The 18,653-nt window shown below is 46.5% G+C and overlaps 1 protein-coding gene across 3 annotated transcripts in view; it reads right to left on the reverse strand.

The window, feature by feature from the left end:
• TASOR2 (transcription activation suppressor family member 2) overlaps positions 1 to 18,290 on the reverse strand; it is a 62,328-nt gene extending 44,038 nt beyond the window's left edge. For 2 of the 3 annotated variants that reach the window (XM_082238685.1, XM_082238682.1), the window contains exon 1: positions 17,849 to 18,290. The gene's annotated coding sequence lies outside the window, so the exon portion shown is untranslated. Of the gene's footprint in view, positions 1 to 3,556; positions 3,575 to 17,848 lie in introns of those variants that run through there. The other variant, XM_082238683.1, reaches the window with a different exon arrangement.
• Between the last annotated feature and the right edge of the window lie 363 nt (positions 18,291 to 18,653).

Genomic DNA, 18,653 nt, shown 5'->3' on the forward strand with positions numbered 1-18,653 from the left:
GGTCTGCTTGTGAGTAGACACGCATTTGCTTGCACTGTTTTACAGAAAAAACGCCCTTCCCATCATTCGCACACAGTACCCAACCTCCCATTTCAGCGTAAGGCAGCCAGCTAAATCTTCTCCCCTCCATCGCCCACCCCAACATAAGGAGGGTCCCCAAATGCCCTCATCCCACCAATCTCTGGGTGGGAGGGAGAGCAAGGAAGCAAAAAGATTGTCTTCCTTAAATTAAAAATGCACTCTTCCTTTTTAATACGGAGGAAAGGTATTTAGGGGGAACCAACCACATAAACAGGGACGCAGGTGGTGCTGTGGGTTAAACCACAGAGCCTAGGCGGTTCAAATCCCCACGACGGGGTGAGCTCCCGTTGCTCGGTCCCTGGTCCTGCCAACCTGGCAGTTTGAAAGCACGCCAGTGCAAGTAGATAAATAGGTACCGCTCCGGCAGGAAGGTAAATGGCGTTTCCGTGCGTTGCTCTGGTTCACCAGAAGCGGCTTGGTCATGCTGGCCACACGACCCAGAAGCTGTACGCCGGCTCCCTCGGCCAGTAAAGCGAGATGAGCACCGCAACCCCGGAGTCGGCCACGACTGGACCTAATGGTCAGGGGTCCCTTTACCTTTAACCACATAAACGCCACCAGGAATAAAAACAAAAACTCTTCCCCCTCTTTTTTCCCCCCACTGGTGGGGGAAGAAAGAAGAGCTTTCCAGTTCTTCGTTTACCTTGCCTCTTTGATTATCTAGCCGTGGGAGGTTCCTCCTGGGTCGTTAGCAGGCTCTGCATAATTAGCTGAGCTCTAAGTGGGAGGGTACCGGTGAATCCGAAATAGCTCGCGTTTGTGGGAGGGTTTATCATCATTTATTTCTTATCGGGAGAGCACAAAGTTGGAAACACGTGCCTGCAAATTATCTGCAAAGTATGTTCAGCTGAGCTACCCCCCTGGGACGCTGTTAAGTCTCCACCTTTGATATTAATTTATCGCACAGCCCTGCTTCCGGGGCGTTATAAATTTAGACTTCAGTTTGGGAAAAACAGAAAGTCATTGTTTGCAGAGGATCTGCACACTGGGAGTTATTATCTTCACAGACCCAGTTCTCCGATATACTAATTTTCTGCAAGCAGGAAGTGAGGAAGCATTTCAGAAAAAGAAAAGTTCAAGTCAAAGGCGCTATTGTCCAGGAAGTACTCTACCGCAGGATTTCTCGGGAGAGCAAAAGAGTAACAAAAAGCAGGAAGTGAAAGCGCCACACAATGTCTGTTCCACACTTGCAAGGAATCGCTCCTTCAGTGTGGTAGTGCTTGACCTTTGGAACTCCTTGCCACTTGATATTAAGGGTATGCAACTTCACTATACTGCTTTTGGCATGTTTTACGCTCAGGCAAGCCTGCCCAGACATCTAAATCTGATGTGCTTTTCAGTAATATGTAATTTTACTTTGCAATACATGTTTTGTAAACTGCTGAATTTACAAATATATACGTTTTGAAGGTGTGGCGAATTAGGTCAACTTGCTTTTGACATCGGATTTTTTTGGCCATTTTAATGCATATAGGACAATCCTTCCTGAATCTGCGCAATCCTTAAACAAACCTTTAGTATGTTCCACATGAAAAGTACAGAAATTGATTTATTCATTCATTCAGTGTTTTTCTATCCCACTTTTCTCCCAAAGTTGGGATTCAAGGCGGCTGGCAGTATTTTATAAACATCATTTTAAAATACCAACACATTAGTTAAAAGCAATAGTTTAAAAACACAATAACACACATTTAGAGCTAGCATTAAAATACTGAGTGCCCTGATAGCAGGCCAGTTGCCAACATTGTCTGCACACATTATTAATTTTGTGTTTATATTTTAGTATCATCAGCATACTTAGCAACCTTCCTCCTCGCCCCCGACTCTTTAAAAACCACAAGTGCATTATCAAGGAGGCAAAAAACTTGAGCTAAAAGTGACTCCATGTTAAATTAATTTTAATTCCAAAATGACGATCAGTTTATATGCTTTGGGATTATCAATTTATCAATCTGCCCTTTGCAGATTTGAAAGGAAGGGGAGAAAAACCAGTGTTAAATGCCATGACATAGCTGTTCTTTCTCTTTTTTAAAGGGAAATTCCCTTAGGATTTCTCGCAAGAAAAGGGAAAAGTTGACAGCTATGTGCCACGAGCGTTGTCAGAGGGCTGGATTGAAAGCGGCACACTGTATTCAGGTTTTACACAAAAGAAAACCACAACCAAATAAACATTCAGTGTTAACAAATGGGAGGGAAATGTGTTCGGTGCTTCTATACAGCAGCCGTTGATTTTAGTGAAAAGCGAAACTGATTTAAACAGAAATAAAAGTGAAACTATTCTGTTCCAGCAGCCACGCAAGCTCCGTACCAGAGACAGAAGCATATTAATTGTAGGCAGCACAACGTGCTTTTTAAAGCAATCATCTCAGGATTTTAAACCTTAAATTCAAAGTTTACTAGTAGCTCCCTACTTTGCATATATATATATATATATATATATATCCATTTCCCAACTCCTGTACGCTGCAAATGTCTGGCGTAATGGGGACCTGCCTAAGCTAGATGCCTTTCAGGCAAAATTTCTACGATCTCTGCTGCAGGTACCAACTGTGTCCCCAACTCCATACTTCTGTTACAAGCTGGTGAATGCGCAATTTCAACTAAAGCATAGTGTTCTGCCCTAAAACATTGGCTCAGGATTTCAGTGTTTGATCTTGGGAAGGGTTTGTACCAACACCTGACCAATGAGGAGTTTGTCAGCAAATGGCAGAAAACCATGGCTAGAAAAGCCACCTCTATTGGTCTGTCACCCCCCCCCAAAAAAAAAACCACACACTTTATTACCTGGGTTAGGAAGGTGCCCTAAAGACGTTAAAGCAAAGATTATGGGATAATGCACACAGTGACTTGCGATCTCAATCACACGCAGTTTGTAGTCCGCTGGCAGTAGGAGTACAATATGGGCATGTCTTTAAGTTAACACCTTACATTAAAAACCTGGCGGTACCAAATTATCGAACGTTATTCACCAAAGCCAGACTAAACGTCTTTCCTTCTGCAGTGTCGGATGGCAGGTTGAGAGGAGTTCCTTGCCAGGACAGACTTTGCTCGTGTGCTCAAGACATCGATTCTATAAAAGATATTTTGCTGCACTGTGCAAAATATGAGCAAGCCATGGCTGAACTGATATTACCCTTGCTGGTACCTTTCCCGGGAAAATCAGAGGCTCACTATGTCAGGTTCCTATTGGAAGACTGGACAAACGCTAGAACATTAGCAGTGGCAAAGTTTTTATCAGTGGTTGCAAGAACCAATGATCCCTGTCTTTAAGTATGAACAAAATACCCCAGTAATGAGATCATTAAGTTTGCAGATGATACAACGGTGGTTGGTTTAATCACGGCTGGAGAGGGGGAGGCGGTCTATAGGAAGGAAGTTGAGCAGTTGGTGCAGCAAAAACAACTTACTCCTTAACTTAAAGAAAAAGAAGAGATTACTGTGGACTTTAGGAAATGTAAATTGAATATTCACCCACTTATTATTGAGTGGAAGTGCATGGAACAGGTCTTGGTGTTTCGATTTCTGGGAATGGAGTTAACCAAACTGGGGAGAAAACAGCAAATGACATTTTGGCTCCCAAACGATGCAAACCTGGAAGTAATTGTTCCGGTTTGCAAACATGCTTTTGGAAGCTGAACGTCCGACGGGCTTCCGCAGCTTCTGATTGGCTGGAGTAGCTTCCTACAGCCAATCAGAAGCCGCGATTTGGTTTCCGAACATTTTGGAAGTCAAACAGTCTTCCAGAATGGATTCCGTTCGACTTCCAAGGTACAACTGTAACAGCAATAATATAGTAGATTAGCATCCGCTGGTATCTCTTGATATTATCCGACGGCTTCAGATAACAAGGAACTTCGGTTAGGGAGTTTTTGCCACAGAGTTATCTGATTTCGCAGAAAATCAGTTTCAAGAAACCTTCCTAGCAGCAGTTAAGTAGACGACACACCACAGTAAGGAACTGGCAAGGTCTTTTGCTGCTGCGGGGAAAAACACAAAGTGCCTCGTGCCAGAACCTGTTTCAGACAATGTCAGAGAAACAGGGTCCATCAATCAATATTGTCTACGTCACGCATCCCCAACCTTTGGCCCTCCAGATGTTTTGGACTACAATTCCCTTCATCCCTGACCACTGGTCCTGCTAGCTAGGGATCATGGGAGTTGTAGGCCAATACATCTAGAGGGCCGCAGGTTGGGGGTGCCTGGTCTACATTAACTGATAAGATTGTGTCTACCTTGCAGAAGGTTCCCAGCTTCAATTGCTGACATCTCCCAGTAGGTGGAAGGAAGACTTCTGCTGGAAACTCTCAAGAGCCACCAGCAGTCAGGGCAGACCACGTTAGGATTCTTGCTCCGTGTTTGCAGTCATGGGATTGTCGTCTATCACATGACGGTGTATGTTTTCATTCCACAGTGTGGGAAGTGACGGAGACAGGATGTTTGTGTTACTGTGTTCTAGAATGTAGGACCATTGTCCTTTGTTGGATGAGAAAGAGGAAAGAGCTAAGTCAGAATGCTCCGAGTGTATTATATGTAAATGAAGTTGTTGTTGTTGTTTAGTCGTGTCCGACTCTTCGTGACCCCCTGGACCAGAGCACGCCAGGCACTCCTGTCTTCCACTGCCTCCCGCAGTTTGGTCAAACTCATGCTGGTAGCTTTGAGAACACTGTCCCACCATCTCGTCCTCTGTCGTCCCCTTCTCCTTGTGCCCTCCATCTTTCCCAACTTCAGGGTCTTTTCCAGGGAGTCTTCTCTTCTCATGAGGTGGCCAAAGTCTTTGGAATTGGCAGAAATGACTGGCAGAATCCGAGACCAGGGAGAAGAGTCGGTAGAAGAAGATTGGAGGAAATTTAAAGACTATTTACAGAAATATTGCAAAATTAAGGAATGTTAGAATGATGTTGGATTGAAGTTAAGTGGTTTCTAGCTGTAATGGTTTAAAAGAATATGGAAAAATTGGATTTTTAATAGGTAAAAATTTAATGTTATAATATATTAAGATTAAAGATAATAAGGATAATAAGGAGGGAAAGGAATTGCTGAACTTATAAATTGAACTGGAATACAAAAAAGGGAGGTATGAGGAGGTCCGGGAAACAAGTAAATGAAAGATAAGTGATGTAAAGATGGAATTATTTTTAACTGTTTTTTATTTCCTATTTTTTTCTTTTTTCTTTTTCACTATGTAATATTGTGAAAACTTTAATAAATATTTATTAAAAAAAACAAAAACAAAGTCTTGGAGCCTCAGCTTCAGGATCTGTCCTTCCAGTGAGCACTCAGGGCTGATTTCCTGAAGAATGGAGAGGTTGGATCTTCTTGCAGTCCATGGGACTCTCAAGAGTCTCCTCCAGCGCCATAAGGTGAAATATAACTGGTAAAACTCTACAGGATGCGTTGCTAGTATGTGAAAACAGGCATGCCCAAAAGATGCTCCAGCCAGAATTTATTGATACGTATAGACTGATTTCACAAAGTTAAGCTAAGCTAAGCAGATATATAAGATTGAATGTTTAATTATTAAGATACAAAATTACAATCTCAATAATAAAGTTACGAAATAATAACAAGGAAGTCACACACAGGTGGAGGGAAGACACAGGGCAAGGAATAAGAAATGGATAAATGTTGGTACGTAATGAAACGTGAAAGTGTGAATTTACAAATATAATGTATATGTATCAATATGTAAAGAGTTCATATATGTATTGCAACATTAATAATAAATAAAGTGCAAAAAATAAAAATAAATAAAAAAAGAATGAAGGGGCAGGGGATTATGGGATGTGTCATGTTGGAGACTCGCATTGTGCCAATGTCTTCAAAGTCTTAGCTGGAGCACAGTAGATATTGTGGACTTCGGGTTTCAACAACAGCAACTTAAGCCAGAGGTCCTTAAGGCAGGGAGCTAGTTGCAGTCCACACATTTCAGTGGAATTTAAAATCAGGATGTAAAAGATGTAACCAAGAAAGCCTTGGTGATGTCTCAATGTAAAAAAACCAACCAACCAAAAACCCAAGGGGCACCTCCACTCCGTTTTACATCTCTCAGGACCACAACTTCACAAGCTATGTTATTACACCCACAAACACACTGTGCTTATAATGAATCCACAAATTAATTTCCATCGCCGGATGCCAATTAGTACTGTTGCTTACAGGCCGCGCTCCGCCCATTAGGAAGGAAACAACAAACAGAAGGACTTTGATCGATGCCCTGTTTCCATCCTCTGCAGGGCACCTGAAACCAAATGGGGCCACAAAGTCTTAATTAACCAAGAATGCGGCAGCTAGACTGGTGACTGGGAGCGGATGCCGAGACCACATAACACCAGTCCTGAAAGACCTACATTGGCTCCCAGTACGTTTCCGAGCACAATTCAAATTGTTGGTGCTGACCTTGAAAACCCTAAATGGCCTCGGCCCAGTAGACCTGAAGGAGCGTCTCCACCCCCATCGTTCTGCCCAGACACTGAGGTCCAGCGCCAAGGGCCTTCTGGCAGTTCCCTCCCTGCGAAAAGCGAAGTTACAGGGAACCAGGCAGAGGGCCTTCTTGGTGGTGGCGCCCGCCCTGTGGAACGCCCTCCCATCAGATGTCAAAGAGAAAAATAGGGTAACTACCAAACTTTTAGAAGACATCTGAAGGCAGCCCTCTTTAGGGAAGCTTTTAATGTTTGATGCATTACAGTGGTACCTTGGGTTACATACTCTTCAGGTTACATACGCTTCAGGTTACAGACTCCGCTAACCCAGAAATAGCGCTTCAGGTTAAGAACTTTGCTTCAGGATGAGAACAGAAATCGTGCAGCAGCGGCGCAGCGGCAGGCCCCATTAGCTAAAGTGGTGCTTCAGGTTAAGAACAGTTTCAGGTTAAGAACAGACCTCCAGAACCAATTAAGTTCTTAACCTGAGGTACCACTGTACCGTATTTTAATATTTGGTTGGAAGCCGCCCAGAGTGGCTGGGGAAGCCCAGCCAGATGGGTGGGGTATAAATAAATTATTATTATAATATTATTATTATTAAGAAAGCAGATTTACACTGACAGTGTTTGAAATGTGGAAGAGATGGGTGACAGTACTCATGCCGGCATATTCCCATGGGAGCTCCACGATTCGCCGCTCCTCTTTTTTATAATCAAGACCGACCAATTAGTATCAGTGATGGGGAAGTGAAAAAATTGCAGAGAATGTGTGGTGATGATAATGAATATTCCATTGATCAAACCAGACCATGGTGATTCTGGAATCAAAATTCATCATTCCTCAGAACACAAAAGGATCCTCTGGATCAGGTCAATGGCCAATCTAGTCCATCATCATGTTCTCACAGTGGCCAGGATTCAAGCATAAGGGACCTCTCCTGTGTTTTCAGCAACGGGTCACTATGAAATTTGCAGTGCCCACTCCATTCAGATGCATTGATAATGAAAAAATCACCAAGACTTCCTCTGTCCTGGAGTGTCAACACAAGGGGGCTTGTGAAGAAGGCGCAGCAGAGACTGTACTTTTTGAGAATACTAAGGAAAAACCATCTTCCGCAGAAACTGCTGCTTGCCTTCTATCACTGTGCCATTGAGAGCGTGCTCACTTATGGCTTATGTGTGTGGTACGGAAGCTGTACTACCCAGGACAGGTTGGGGTTGTGCAGAGTTGTTAAGGCAGCAGAGAGCATTGTTGGCTGCCCACTCTCCACCTTAGAGCAGATTTATGCCACAAGGTGCCATAGGAAGGCACTGGACATAGTAAAGGATCCATCGCATCCTGGTCACTGTCTCTTCGAGCTCCTGCCGTCGGGACGGAGATACAGGACGATGAAGACAAGAACGAGTTGTCTTAAGAACAGCTTCTTCTCCAGAGCGATCTCGGCCCTGAATGGGAAGCCTGGACTTTGAAAGTCATCTAATCTTCCTTGCTGTATTATACTGTATTGTTTTAATTAGTGCTTTTATAGTTGTTTTGATTTTGTGTGGAGTGGATGGAGCAGCCAAGTAATTTCGTTGTTCCCGAGAGGGGGCAATGACAATAAAGTTGTTGTTGTTGTTGTTGTTGTTGTTGTTGTTGTTGTTGTTGTTGTTGTTATTATTATTTAGAAGTAACTTTGAATAAACTGATCGGATCTTTGTTAAACGTCTCCTTCCGAGAATAACTTTTGTAGAATTAGTTATATTTTTGATATGATTTTCAATATACAGTGGTACCTGGGTTCCCGAATGGCTTACAGTGGTCCCTCAGGTTAAGTACTTAATTCGTTCTGGAGGTCCGTCCTTAACCTGAAACTGTTCTTAACTTGAAGCACCACTTCAGCTAATGGGGCCTCCTGCTGCCGCTGCGCCGCTGGAGCACGATTTCTGTTCTCATCCTGAAGCAAAGTTCTTAACCTGAGGTAATATTTATGGGTTAGCGGAGTCTGTAACCTGAAGCGTATGTAACCTGAAGTGTATGTAACCCGAGGTACCACCGTAGTTGTCAAACAAATCGGCTCACGATCATCGCAAACCCGGAAGTAAGTGTTCCGGTTTGTGAACGTTTTTCGGAAGCTGAACGTCCGGCGCAACTTCCGCTTGAGTGCAGGAAGATCCTGCAGCCAATTGGAAGCGGCGCCTTGGTTTTCGAACGCTTTCGGGCATCAATTGGATTAAGTTTGAGAACCAAGGTACCACTGTACAGTCAAACCTCGGTTGTCGGACGTAATCCGTTCCGGAATACCCCTCGAGTTACGAAATGTTCGACAACTGAGGATTGCAAAGTCAATGAAGGAAAAAGAAAAAAACTCCCTGGAAGGTGTTTGGCTTCCGAAAATCGTTCAAAAACCGGAGCAGTTACTTCCCAGTTTTTGGTGTCCGGAAGCCGAAACGTTCCAAAATGGAGGCGTCGGGGAGCCAAATTTTGACTGTACCTTTTTGATATATTCCTTCGTCTCACCTGTTTCTGCACTCACCTCTTCTGTTCCCCAGTAAAATTTCCTCTTGCTATTTTTTATCAATGCAACTAGACAGAAAATGATTTTCAGGTGCACTTTGAGACCGGAGTGCCATTAGTTACTGTATTTTTCGCTCCAGAGGGCACACCTGACCATAGGGCGCACCTAGTTTTCAGAGGGGGAAATCAAGGGGAAAAATATGATTCTCCCCCCCCCCCCAGCTCTGGGAGCAGACCTTCTCCCTGCTTTTGTGGGAGGTGGGGGAATTCGCGGCCAGTCAGTCCCTTCTCCCTTCTGGGGATTCAGATTCAGATTTGATTTATTACGGCCATAGGCCCATATCTAAAACAATACATCAAGATTTCCATAAACAAACAATTTAAGACAATTCCAAGTTAAAACACCCATATAAAACCAATTTTACTTCAATTAAGTAAACACTATATACAATAAGCTCCCTCTGTGTCAACCGTAATTCAAATCCCTCGGGGATATGCATCTTAGTTCTGGCACTTATTGATGGTTCTTAAGTTTGGCTAAGCTGTGATCCATTTCTCCTCTTATGAAATAAGACATTAATCAGGTATCTAGCGACTGCAAGGGATCTACTTGAGTCTTCGTCGTTTAATAAGTATATTATTTGGGCTTCCTGAGGACTGTCAGCAATTCTCGATAAATATGGGGCCAGAAACTTGGACCGTGGAGCCGAATGTAATGGACAACAGAAGATTATATGGTATAACGATTCTATAGATCCACTTTTACAGTCACAGAGGAGTGAGATCTGTCCGTTGGAGAGTCTGTTACCCAACACATTTGATGGGAAAACATTGAATCTAGCCTTTATAAAGGCATACCTGTGCATCACCACAGATAAGGTAGTTAAATAAGCTGGGAGTTTCGTTGGTGGTGTTAAGCCAAGGTTTATCGGCGAACAGGTGCCACCACCTGTCGCAATATTAAATTGTAAATCGATCTCCTCTAATCTGTGAGTTATAATTCTCTTGGCAGAAATTAAATCTAATTTTAATAGTTCAGATGGAGATAGTCCTAAGGACACAAGTTTCCCATGTATTATTTTTGCCCAAGGGCTAGGGAAGTCATCTCTCCAGAGACACTGTATCAAGTGGAGATATGGGAGTTTATGCCATAATGCCAACCAGTAACAGAGGATGCATTTCCATAGTGTAGTTTCTAGGGATGTCACATTTAGTTCGAGTCGTATAGCTGTATTGCCTACACACCTGGGTAGTTTTAGCAACCTTCTTAGCAGTTGGTTTTGGATTACCTCCAACTGGGTTAGATTAACAAAGGACCCCCATATTGGGATTGCATATGCTATTGTTGCAATCACCTTTGCCTTGAAAACTTTTAACACTGATGGAATATGGAAAGCCCCATCTGAAAAGAAAAAACGCAGTAGCGCAAAGGAAAGGGCTTTAGCTCTATTTAATACATATGCAAGATGGACCTTCCAGCCCATGTTGTGTTGGAGGAGGACACCCAAGTATTGAAATTTAAAAACTTGGTCTATGGCTTTCCCGTCTATTCTCCAATTATAGGTTTTTCGACTCTTGGTGAAAATTAGGACTTTGGACTTTGCGTGATTAATTGTAAGAAAATTTGATTTGCAGTAAGCATCAACAATTTTTAAGGCCCTCCTAAGGGGAGGAAAAGCCCGCAAGAGCCACATGGATCTTGGGGGCTTTCCCCGCCTGCCTCCCCACTGCATTCGCTCCATAGGGCGCACACAGGTTTTCCCTTGCTTTTTAGGAGGGAAAAAGGTGCGTCCTATAGAGCGAAAAATACGGTAGCTGCAGTTAAATACAGTGGTACCCCGCAAGACGAACGCCTCGCAAGACGGAAAACCCGCTAGACGAAAGGGTTTTCCGTTTTGGAGGCGCTTCGCAAAACGAATTTCCCTATGGGCTTGCTTCGCAAGACGAAAGCCCATAGGGAAATCTCCGGGACAGCGGGGAAGCGCAGCGCGTCTTCCCCACTGTCCTCGGACCTCCTCCCGCGCGGCATCGGGACGAGGCTCCGATGCCGGGCGGCGGAGGGGGAACGTCTCCTCCCGCCGCGCGGCATCAGGACGAAGCTCCGATGCCGGGCGGCGGAGGGGGAACGTCTCCTCCCGCCGCGCGGCATCGGGACGAGGCTCCGATGCCGGGCGGCGGAGGGGGAAAGCCTCCTCCCGCCGCGCGGCATCGGGACGAGGCTCCGATGCCGGGCGGCGGAGGGGGAAAGCCTCCTCCCGCCGCGCGGCATCGGGACGAGGCTCCGATGCCGGGCGGCGGAGGGGGAACGTCTCCTCCCGCCGCGCGGCATCGGGACGAGGCTCCGATGCCGGGCGGCGGAGGGGGAACGTCTCCTCCCGCCGCGCGGCATCGGGACGAGGCTCCGATGCCGGGCGGCGGAGGGGGAAAGCCTCCTCCCGCCGCGCGGCATCGGGACGAGGCTCCGATGCCGGGCGGCGGAGGGGGAAAGCCTCCTCCCGCCGCGCGGCATCGGGACGAGGCTCCGATGCCGGGCGGCGGAGGGGGAACGTCTCCTCCCGCCGCGCGGCATCGGGACGAGGCTCCGATGCCGGGCGGCGGAGGGGGAACGTCTCCTCCCGCCGCGCGGCATCGGGACGAGGCTCCGATGCCGGGCGGCGGAGGGGGAAAGCCTCCTCCCGCCGCGCGGCATCGGGACGAGGCTCCGATGCCGGGCGGCGGAGGGGGAAAGCCTCCTCCCGCCGCGCGGCATCGGGACGAGGCTCCGATGCCGGGCGGCGGAGGGGGAAAGCCTCCTCCCGCCGCGCGGCATCGGGACGAGGCTCCGATGCCGGGCGGCGGAGGGGGAAAGCCTCCTCCCGCCGCGCGGCATCGGATGGCTTTCCTGAAGACTTGGGGTGGGAGGAGGGTTTTCCTTCCCACCGCCAACATTCAGAATGCTGTTCTGAATGTTGGCGGTGGGGAGGAAAAACCCTCCTCCCACGCAAGCCCCGGGAACAGAGGGAAAGCGCTGCGCCCCTTCCCCTCTGTGCCCGTACCTGTCCTGAAGGCTTGCGGTGCGGAGAAAAGCCCTTCTCCGCACCGCCAGCCTGGCAAGCGGTTTCCCTAGGAACGCATTAATTGATTTTCAATGCATTCCTATGGGAAACCGTGCTTCGCAAGACGAAAAACCCGCAAGAAGAAAAAACTTGCGGAACGAATTAATTTCGTCTTGCGAGGCACCACTGTAATGTGCTGTTTTAATGGGCTGTTTTCTAAAAGAATTAAACGGGATGGGAGGGAAGAGGAAAAGAATGCAGGAGGGGTGGACGTCGTTTTCCCAAGATCAGACGCTACCCTGTTAAACTGGCAGGTCAAGTTTTTGTGCTGGGCTAAGCATCACACGGGGCATGGCTCAAGGACCTCACACTTGGATGCTGCAAATACCAGGAAGGTTGCCCTGTGCAGACTCAAGGTTGCAGCAAACTTGTTCTGCGATCTTCCTAAGTTAAGTTGTATTCATTCAACTTGTTTTTATTATTGCTTGTTAGCCGCCCTGAGCCCAGCCTTGGCTGGGGAGGGCGGGGTATACATTATTATTATTATTATTATTATTATTATTATTATTATTATTATTAAATGCTGCTGCACAGAAAGGGGAGAAAGCAAGCATTCCTGGAACTTTTCAGCAGCCTGATACTGAAATCTAACAGCTGGTAGTTTTTCCAGACATGGAGATAAATGAGGCCGGCTTGGAAACCTTTTTCAAATTATTTTTCTGTGCAAAACAAATCAAAAATCATAGCTAAGACTAAGCAGATGTAACGCTAAACCGTGGCTAACAGGAATCGGAAGTGAAAGCTTCCAATCTCCTCCTGAGCGTGCCAGAGGAGGAAAGAGAATATAAGTTCTGGAGGAGGCGAGGATCATTATTGTCACAATAAACCATGGTTTTGCACGACGTCCAAAGGACTCCAAACTGCTCGCGGTTGACACAAAAATCAGCACAGTTGAGTACGTATCATCTCGAATGTTCTGGGAGGTTTTGGAAACTTCCTTGCAACTTCTTTGTAGCACTTTTCCTGTCTCTAACACACCTACCTGAGGAAACTGGATCAACCATTTTCTATTGTATTTTAGTAAATTGACCTTCTCCCCCCTCCCACAATTTTTCTGTGCAAGTACAGTGGTACCTCGCAAGACGAATGCCTCGCAAGACGAAAAACGCACAAGACGAAAGAGTTTTCCGTTTTTTGAGTCGTTCCGCAAGACGAATTTCCCTATGGGCTTGCTTCGCAAGACGAAACGTCTTGCAAGTTCGTTTCCTTTTTCTTAAAGCCGCTAAGCCGTTAATAGCCGCTAATAGCCGCTAATAGCCGTGCTTCGCAAGACGAAAAATCCGCAAGACAAAGAGACTCGCAGAACGGATTAATTTCGTCTTGCGAGGCACCACTGTAATACTTTGAAGCTATGTAAAAGAACATTTGAGTTTTCCTTTGCACGGAATTCAATTACTGTTGCACACACCACCTGAATGTAACAAAGTATACAATTTACAGTGGTACCTCAGGTTAAGTACTTTATTCGTTCCGGAGGTCCGTACTTAACCTGAAACTGTTCTTAACCTGAAGCACCACTTTAGCTAATGGGGCCTTCTGCTGCTGCCGCGCCGCCGGAGCACGATTTCTGTTCTCATCCTGAAGCAAAGTTCTTAACCTGAAGCACTATTTCTGGGTTAGCAGTCTTTAACCTGAAGCGTATGTAACCTGAAGCGTATGTAACCTGAGGTCCCACTGTATTTGCAACATTGCTAATAACGCAAAGAGCCTTTTAATGGGCTTGAAACACACACCCCATTTTGAATTTCTAACGACTCAGCACAAATAATCAGCTCGGTTATCGGTTAAAAGAGAAAAATAAGGCTAACAAGTTTTGAGGTTTGTTCATTTCTTTTTTCCCCTCCTAAAATGTTTTGAGCCGGAATTCCAACCCCATGCAAAATGCCCAGAGCAATGTATATGGTAACAAAAATGTAAAAATGGAATGTAATCTCTAAAACAGCTATAAAACACTAAAATAGACCAGGGTGGGGGGAGAGAGAGAAAATAAACAACAGAGAGAGCCCTGCTGATTCCACAGCCAGAGGTTTAGCAGTCACCAGCAGAGACTCAGAAGGCTGTGATCCCATGCATTGGAGTAAACCCAATGCTTACCTAGGAGTAAGCGCCATTGGAATTAAGATTGCCGGAAGAAATATCAACAACCTCAGATATGCAGATGACACAACATTGATGTTAGAAAGTGAGGAGGAATTAAAGAACCTTTTAATGAGGGTGAAAGAGGAGAGCGCAAAATATGGTCTGAAACTCAACATCAAAAAAACAAAGATCAGGGCCACTGGTCCCATCACCTCCTGGCAAATAGAAGGGGAAGAAATGGAGGCAGTGAGAGATTTTCCTTTCTTGGGCTCCATGATCACTGCAGATGGTGACAGCAGCCACAAAATTAAAAGACGCCTGCTTCTTGGGAGAAAGGCGATGGCAAACCTAGACAGCATCTTAAAAAGCAGAGACATCATTTCAAGCTATGGTTTTCCCAGTAGTGATGTATGGAAGTGAGAGCTGGACCATAAAGAAGGCTGATCACCGAAGAATGGGTGCTTTTGAATTCTGGTGCTGGAGGAGACTCTTGAGAGTCCCATGGACTGCAAGAAGATCCAACGTATCCATTCTGAAGGAAATCAGCCCTGAGTGCTCACTGGAAGGACAGATCCTGAAGCTGAGGCTCCAAGACTTTGGCCACCTCATGAGAAGAGAAGACTCCCTGGAAAAGACCCTGATGCTGGGAAAGATGGAGGGCACAAGGAGAAGGGGACGACAGAGGACGAGATGGTGGGACAGTGTTCTCAAAGCTACCAGCATGAGTTTGACCAAACTGCGGGAGGCAGTGGAAGACAGGAGTGCCTGGCGTGCTCTGGTCCAGGGGGTCACAAAGAGCCGGACACGACTAAATGACTAAACAACAACAAGCCCCATTGAACTCAACAGGACTTACTTGCTAGTAGACAACATGCATTCTTCCACTGTAAGAATGTCTTTTCTGAGTTTTATTGTATTTCTCAAGCACAGAAACAATGTACAGTGGTACCATGGTTCTCAAACTTAATCCATTCCGGAAATCCATTCCAAAACCAAAGCGTTCCAAAACCAAGGCACGCTTTCCCATAGAAAGTCATGCCAAACGGATTACTCCGTTCCAGACTTTTCAAAACAACCCCTAAAACAGCAATGTAACATGAATTTTACTATCTAACGAGATAGTAAAAAACTATCTTGGTTCAAAACCAAGGCGTAGCTTCTGATTCTTTAAAATATAAAGAAATGAAGTGAAATAAATTAACAGTAATAAAAATAGCAAGCTCAATTTTTTCAAAAAATAGCACCTAGACCAGGGGTCAGCAAACTTTTTCAGCAGGGTGCTGGTCGACTGTCCCTCAAACCTTGTGGGGGGCCAGACTATATTTTTTGGGGGGAAATGAACGAATTCCTATGCCCCACAAATAACCAAGAGATGCATTTTAAATAAAAGGACACATTCTACTCATGTAAAAACAAGCTGATTCTCGGACCGTCCACGGGCTGGATTGAGAAGGCGATTGGGCCGGATCCAGCCCCCGGGGCTTAGTTTGCCTACCCATGGCCTAGACATTTGGCTTTGGCGACCGTAGGCTAGGTTTAAAATGCCATTTAGCTTCAATATCCGAGTTTCTAATACTGGGCTACTAAAACACAATACTGAAAGTGAAAACACAATATTAAAAGTAGTTTGAAACTAGAAGTGAGCCTTCAGCGCTTGCAGAAAGCTGGCTGGTGAAGGTGCCAAGCAGACCTCTGCTGGAAAGGAATTCCACAACTCAGAAGCTACCACAGAGAAGACACTGTCTTGTTCCACCGTCCGATCCCAAGCTTCTGAGTTCGGTGGAAGAAGCAAGAGTTCCTCCCGCTGCCAGTCTTAGCACCCGAAAATGTCTGTTTAATCATCACTGCAGCAAACACCGATTTACAAAGTTACAGTTCAGATCGCCCTTGATTTTTACTAGATTTTTGTCCTGAAATTAAACACTTTTCACAAAGGCCATTGGTATTTCCGTTTCTTCTTTCCTTAAGAAAACAAATTAAAAGCTGTCGTTTTGCAGCCTGCAAAGAACAGCTTGTTCTCTTACAGATAAGTTTTCTTTAAAAGTGGAGGACACCGAAAAACTCACTAGCTCATGCATCTAAAAAACAAGCAAAGAACTTCACATAAAGCTTTCTAATGGCAATTTTTGCTCTTTAAGTAGCCATCTGCCATAGATGCTTTGGCTGAGATTTCTGCATTGCAGAGGGTTGAATTTGATGAGCCTCGTGGTCCCTGCGAATACCAGCGGAACTCCCTTCCGCAGTCCAAATGCACTGGATCACTTTGAACGGCCCTCCCAACGCGCGCAGGATCGTAACCCCAAGGATTAGGACCCCGATCCTGCACACACAGCCCTGGGAGTAAACACTTAATTTCCAAGCACACCCTCCCAAGGTCAACTTCAGATTTAAAAATTCACGGACGCTCAAAGTCCTATCTCCTGCTGAGCCAGCACAGCAGAACGCCTGGAGTGTCAGAATAGAACCCGAGAGACCTGGGTTCGAATCCCCACTCGCCGGGCAACTTTGGCCCAGCCACTGCCCCTCAGCCTACTTCGCAGAGCTGTTGTGGGATTAAAGGGGGAGGGGGAGAAATTGCGCCGTTTTGGGCTCCTGGGAGAAAAAGGTGAGATATAAATGCAATACGTGAATTGATAAAATATAGGTGTGATGAGGAAGCGAGTCCTTGCACTGGGTTTACTCGTATGTAAAGACCCAAAGCAATGCAACCCAGGGGTGAGACTGGAATGGCTTGTTCTGTAACAAGAAGCATGCACACTCAGGGGACAATATCAGTCACTGCAGTCCTAAGCACACTTCCTAGGTAAGAAGGCCCATTGGATAGAGTGAGGGTCTTACGTCAGAGTAAATATTCACGGGATCGCGGTTTGAGCGGGTAGGGGCATTTGGAGAAAAATCTCAGATTTTGCAAAACTGCCCTAAGGCAACCGCCGCCCCTCTCTCTTCCAGGCTTTACCTGGGAGTAAAGCACATGGCTCGGTAGGGCTTACTTCACAAGGAGGAAATCAGGTTGTTGAAAGCTTCCTGCCGGTCAACAAAAACGTGTGGCGCAACCAGGGAAATCCGGATTCAGTGATCCGGATCCTTTAGAAGGCCCCACGTTGCCAGCTCCGGACTTTTTTGTCTAAACGGCGCTTGCAAGGAATGGAAACGATAAAAACCCCACCGCGATCGCACGCTGGAAGATCCCCACAAGAGCTCCTGCGCAGCTCCCATCCACTCCAACGCCGGATATTGCGCCGGAGCGCTTTCCACGCCGGCATGTGAGCCTGGCTTTTCGCTTTCACTCCGCGGCGGCCGCGCTCTTGCGCCGATCGCGGGGGGCTTTTTGCCATTTCTGCGCGCAGGAGCTCTTCCCCAATCCTGGGTTCCGATCCTGCCTTCCTATCCACGCTTCCCTTCCACCTCCCACCACGGGAGGGGGGGGGAAAGAGGCTTGCGCAAGAGCGCTTCCCCCGGCTGGCTCATCTTTCATTTTTGCGCCTTTTAAAAGGGTTCCCGCAACCCACGCGAAGGCGCATTGCTGGAGGTAGGATCGCGTGCCAGCACAGGATCGCGCGCAACTGACTCGCGAGGGAACCGTGAAGCGGGATTGTTTCGGAGCAAACCACAAAGAGAGAGGTAAAGACATCCCTGCATCGCCCGACACGCGTCGTCCCGCTTGCGCATCCTCACCCGCAACAGGTGTCAAAATCCTTTGGCTGTTGCTCCGAGGATCTCCCATGGTCAACGAGCGAGCAGGATCCGGCCCCTCTCCTTCCTTTCCCCCCTTTTCGGATTCTTGCTCCTTTACACCTCCGCGACCACTTTCACCCTTCTTTCCTTTCCGCTAAAGCGCCGGGCCTTCCGTGCATTCCTTCACGTGAGAACGGAGCAAACCCGCGTCAACGACCCCCTTTCCCCTTGCGGGCGTCGCTTTACATCATCATCATCTTATTATTTAAAAGGGAGGTAGACGGGGGTGTCCTCCAGCGCGATCTGCTTTCCGAAAAAGGATCCCGGACGATTTATTCGGGATGCGAAAATTGCAAGACGGGAGATGCAAGTCTCGATCCCCAACCGCAGGCCGCGCACTTTGCAGGGGGGAAAATGACAGCGAGAAAGTAACTTGCAAAATAATAATAATAATAATAATAATAATAATAATAATAATAATAATAATAATAATAATAATAATAATAATAATAATATATGGAATAGCAGCTGCGCTCTTTTCCGTCCGGGCGATTGGAGAGGCCAGTTGCAAAAGCGCACGATCGCGCGTAAAGATGGCCTCGCCGCCGCCTCCTCCTATTGTCTTAAGACGAGCGGGGGGCGCCCGATCTGCAAAGCCCCCCTTGGAAAAAGGAGGGGAAAGCGCTTTCGTGGAAGAAAAAGAGAAACATGTCCGACTCCAGGCTCCTTCGGAGGAGGTGGGAGGCTGGAGCAGCTCATCCGCCGACCCCAGGAAGTGAAAAAAAATTCCCCGTTTTGCAAGCGA

The sequence above is a fragment of the Podarcis vaucheri genome, assembly GCF_965113315.1.
Source record: "Podarcis vaucheri genome assembly, chromosome: 10".
NCBI classification, from domain to species: domain Eukaryota; kingdom Metazoa; phylum Chordata; class Lepidosauria; order Squamata; family Lacertidae; genus Podarcis; species Podarcis vaucheri.